Raw genomic sequence first — 6,000 nt, forward strand, 5'->3', positions numbered from 1 at the left:
GAGAACAACAGTATTCAGCAGCAGAAAAAACCAATACCTGGCTGTCGTACGAAGAGTGCTGGCATCAGCACCCCATGAAGAATCAGCTAATTTATGAAGGAGATTATTCCTTGACTTCAATTCCAAACGTAAATTTTCCAAGTGAATCTTGAAATTCAAAGAAAAATCAAGTTTAACTCCAAAATATTTGGCAGTATAATTATAATTACTGAAAGTCAACATGGATTCAGAATAAGCTGATCAATTGAAACAGCAGTCCTCGCTTCGTCAAAGACCTGTATAAATATGTAGACTTGGGTTACATGTAGTTGGGCTATTTTTCGATCTCACTAAAGCTTTCGACTTACCTAATTTCAATATATTTCCTAATGACAAAGCTTTCTAGTATCGATCACAGGAATTTTTTTGGACTGGATACGGAGATACAGCTAATCGCCATGCCAGAGTAAACAACTCTAATTTGTCTACATTTGAGCAGGATATGGGAGTTGCTCAGAGGGGTGTATTAGGGCCATTTTATTTCTTATTCTTATCATTTCTCTCGAAACCTTTGGCCCATTTTAGCGATTATTTACGATTTGTAGCTTGATTCCTTGGGAATATAGCTGTTCAAATGCCGTGCTCATTTACCTTGCTTTTTGTTATATACAGGAATGAACAAAAAAAACATTAAAAGCAAGTTTTTATTCCGAACACCCTGAGAAGTGGGTAGACAAGAATGTGGACGAAAACTCAGAAGTTGCCACATACTTTCTGAAAATTTACTTTCTTTATTTGTTGCAATATCTTAAATTTGAGAGAAACTACAGCACTTTGAATGGTTTAGTACTCGGAAAGAAAATTTGTTCGTTGAAATTAAGAATGGCAATCATCAACTTGATTTCATTGATACAATTTACTTTTTCATCAATATAATGAAATTTCATTCTTTACTGAATAGCGGTCGTTGCTGCTGCTCCGTTAGCCTTCCGGGAAGCATTTTTCCGTTTCCTTTGGGGCTAACGCAACCAGTAGATGCTCTAATCCATTGGGAAACAGATGCGCGCTAGAGAATTGCCTTCCCTAAGTGGTTAACGCACCTTATGCAAGATTGTAAAGAAGAACGGATTCCTTTAATAATTTTGAGAAAAAGAGGCCTATAAACATAGAAACAAGCAAACGCTTTGTTTTCGAGATACAGTCCTTGTAGTCCTATTTTTTGTGATGCTTAAATATATACCAGTTTATCGAATCTTTATTAATCTTCTCAACAGATCGGGTAAATAAGTAACAAAATAATTAATTTATTCATCACAATCTACTAACGGAATATTTATAATAATTTAGATTTTCCTCAGGATAACTAGAGAACTGTTTTTTTCTTGAAATCGGTTTTTTTCTCGAAATAGTACTGGACCAGAGTTTCTTTTTACATTTTCCAAAATACCAGTGGTTCAAAACAAAATTCTGGAGGAGAGAAGCGGGTACTCTTCCAAAAAAATATATTACCCTGCAGATTTGGATACAAAATTAGCATATCATATAATAAAAACTTTAAATTGGAACATATATGCCAAATTTAAGTTCAATATCTGGTGCTATAAGAGAAAAACTAGAAAAAATAAATCAAACTTTAACACCCAATATCTCGAAAACAAAGCGTTTGCGGGCCTTCGTTTATAATGATTAAAACAATCCAATCAATCTCACATTTTTGTTTGTACCTTCGATTCAGGAACACCCTTTATATACAGAATATAAAAGTGAGGATTGTTGTTCAAAAAAATTGAATATTCAAATAACTTTGCACAGATACCAACTTCAATATGAATACTGCCTTTCATTTACTTTTACCTTTCACCTATCATTATATGTGTATGAAATCTATTCTATTCTATTCATAAGAGAATAGAGAATTAAACTCGTACTTTAATAATTAATTCGGTCAATCTCAATGATCTAATATACTTTTTAATATAATATTAATGTTTCTGAAAAATCGGTTGAAAATAGATGAGTGAATTCATCAATACGATTACATGGAATGGAAGAATTAGGCAATTTTGTTTTTTATAGAAATTTTATAGAAATTTTTTCAGTTTACACTTAAAAAACACAAAACTTTGTATTTTAACTTCAAAACTATAATTGCAATAAAAATCTGATGTGCCATTCATTTTCTTCTAGCTCAAAGGGATTCTGAGATCCCTCCACTAGATGTGGAATTTTGGACACCCGATCATTTGATTTGGTTGATTATGAGTGAATAAGTAGTTTTGAAAATGAAATTGTGAATAAAAAAAATTCAATTTGAAATTAAAAGAAAAAATGAAAACAAATAAGTGAAATTAACATTTTTATTATTATACATTGTAAAAATCGCAAGACACTTGTGGTGAACTGACAAAATGGGAAAACTACTAATAACACCTGATGCCAAGCCTGTGCTTTTCTCGATTTTTTAATACTCAATTCCCGATACTTTGTTGATTTGAAACATAACTTTTATTATTGATCAATTTCACATTGAACCGACTATGATCCTTATTGAATTTGAATTGCTGAAGTAAATGTATTGGAGAATAATTTTTGACCGTTCACAAATTTGTATGCAATGAATTACGATGGAGCAAAGTCGAATCAAACCATTGAATTTTTATATTCTCATTTGGATTTCACCAAGAGTACATAGATAATATTGACTTTGTAATTTGACTAGTCACTCACACTGAAAATTGAGTCAGAGAGATGAGTTATCGATAAGATTATTATTTATCGAAAATGATTGTTTCGAAGAGTGTACTAAATATCCGGAACTACTTGATCTGGATCATTTTTTTATGATGAAATGTTTATACTATTATGATCAGTAATTCAGAGAATTATTCTAAGAGTAGTTCCGCTAGAAATTTCATACAACAAATAATAATTAGAGACAACATGAAAAATTGCATTAATAAATTTTCAATGAAACCTCAAGGAAGCATTTGCACAGATTGACATGGGGTCCCCCAAGGATCTGTATTGGATCCATTACTTTTATACTGTACCTGAACGACCTGGATGACAGAGATCTTATCAAAATGTTTGTAGATGATATCAGCTATCTATGTAGCCAAACAAATCGAAAAAACCTAATAAAAAGGGCACAAAACATATTTAAAAAGTTCGTCGACTGGTTCAACAAAAACCGTCTGTACTTAAAAATAGACAAAACACTCTTGGGAATTTCACACCTAGAATTAAGAAAAGCACAGAGTCACTTCTGATAATAAACGAAAGTAAAAGTATAAAATAGGTTCCCAAAACGAAATTTTTAGACTTATGGCTCGAAAATAATTAAGGTAGGGAAACTCAAGTAGATTCGGTTTGCAAGTAAAATTTCGTAGCCAACATTCAACCCCGCTTTGGGGCGAGTTGTTCCACCTGGGGGCAAATTGTTCCGCTGAGATTTTGACAATATTTTGTTTAAATAATGAAGGTTGCATTGATTAAAACAATTATTTATATAAACCTATGTATGTTAAGTTTATTTTACATAGAACTGAACTAAAAACAACAACACAATATTAGTCATCTTTATATTTAAACGCAAAAAACTTGAAGATTCACCTGCATCAACTTTCCTTCTTTCGAAGAAGTGTTCCAAAATAATTTGGCTTACTCATAATAATATTGTGATAAAATAAGGTTGTGACTTATAATGGATATTCCTCCTGGGGAGGATATATCCCCCCTTAGGTACGCCACTGGAATGTATGAGTGATTTCATTTTTTTTTTCTATTTTGTATCACACAATCGTTGGATCAATGAATTTACTCTACTTTACATAAAGAGAATAAGTTTCAATAAGAATAACATGGGTTAAGAGAATTGATTTTTTCAAAACAGGGATTTTTAGTTTTTTTTTCTGAGATGGTATGCTATTAATACCTAAATAAATAGTTAATAAGTCTCATGACGCGAGTATGTTGGTTATTCCTCAGGTGTTGAACATTCTGCTCAGGACTTTTGATTATTTAGGTACATGAGAGCAGATTCCCCAAATAGTTCCATATCTACATATAATGATACTCCTTCTAGATTTTCTCGATTTTTTTTAATCAATTAACAAATCGATTTCCATAATTCATTCAACTTAAATATTCATTTCGAAAGTTTATCGTTAAGTTTTTCCTATATTCTATATTGGACAGTCAGCATGTTTGCTTTATTACAAGAGATAATAAAAGAAATGTATCGAATCAATCTCGTAAAAACTGACCTACGTATATTCAAAGTATTTTCGGGAGTAAATAATGAAGATTAAACTTATCTAATAATCTTGCATTCATCTTCCTGGAATAGTTTCAGAATAAAGTATCTCCGCTTTAGATGAAACAAGATACCGAATCATAGCTCAAATTTTTGGATGACCATACGTGTGAGATTAATCCATTGTAGAGATTAATTCCATTCAATGTATTAATCTGATTCTTCAGATAATTGATACGAGAAACAAATAAAATACGGATATTTTGGAAATTCGTCAAACGTCTGATCAACCATCAGGTGAGTGAATTTACAATTCATCAATCATTTTATATTTTCAAGTCCATATTAAGGGAATCCATACAAATGTGTCAAACGCTTCGAATTTATCACAGTTAACTTTTTGGAATATGCAGAATTTAATGAATAAAGTCCCACACCTTCATGAGCCAATTGCTCCATTGAAGTCCACATATATACCTATAAGAAATTATGTGATCTCCAAGGGAACAATGAACGAATACCCTTGACTTCACGTCAACGCTTTTTTCATTTTTTCCAGCGAAGCAATTAACACAAGTTTTTTCGAATTCTCGCTTTAATATCTGTTGCTACTGAAATATTAGGTTTTTTCATTCTGCTTGAATTATGCATGGTTCTGAAGATGCTATCAACACGAAGTTTGAAATTGTTATTCTATATACCTAAACACGCAGAATCTTTTAAAAAGTCTAAAGGTGTTAAGATCTCGGTGATTTGTATTTACCTACCTACCTAGAAATAACATGACCAGGAAACTTTTCTTGAAAAATTGCCAGTTGCACTAGCTCAAACCTGGGTTATTAAACAAACGGGCTAGTACAACAATTTTCTCAGTTGTTTCGATTCTTCAAATCATTAACTTGTCCCAAAAGCTCAAATTTTTACACCACTTTCATTATTGTCTTCCGTGAGGATGCATATACCTTCCCATTTTTAATAATGGCGTAGTTTTTACTTGTCGAATGTCAAAAGATGACAGCTGTGACAGCTGCGCAGATAGCGGACTATTCAAAACCTGTTATTGAAAATCTCTTTCTAGCTTGAGAATTCAAAAATTTGAAAACGTATTTTCGAAAATTCATAACTGCGAAACTATCGAACTGAACATTTTGGGGTGAAAAATATTGTATTGAGAATGATTATTTCTATACATGTTTCGAATTCTATTATCATATGTTATCAATTTCAAAAATATCAATTCTTTGAAATTTGGTTCCTTGATTTTTAGTCATTGGATTCTAGGGAGATAAATCCTAAACGTATTTTGTACTGTTTTTCATAAAATAGCGTATACTATAGTAGCGATATACCGGTTTCACTCCTATTAGGGATCATCAGTACCGCATAACTCAACCCAAGATGACGAACAAACGAAATAGCAGGCAGTTATGCGGTACTGATGATTCCTAATAAGGGTGAAACCGGTATATCGGTACTCTCCCTTGATGACATGCATTCTCCTTGGTTTACTTTCGATTATTATGATTCCTATGAAATAGCGTGGAAATCTTCTGTTTGACAATGGTTATGTCGATGGCATTTTTGTTGATACATTAACCAGATAGATAATTAATATCGTATGATATTACACACTTGGAAATCGTACTTCTTTTTCTTTTTGTTTTTTCTTCAGATATATAAACAGTGATAATTTCAGAATATAAACTTTTTTCCTAGAACGATTCCAAAACTTCATCATCATAAATAAAATAATGAACCAAAAAGAC

Source organism: Harmonia axyridis, chromosome 2 (assembly GCF_914767665.1).
Source record: "Harmonia axyridis chromosome 2, icHarAxyr1.1, whole genome shotgun sequence".
NCBI lineage: Eukaryota > Metazoa > Arthropoda > Insecta > Coleoptera > Coccinellidae > Harmonia > Harmonia axyridis.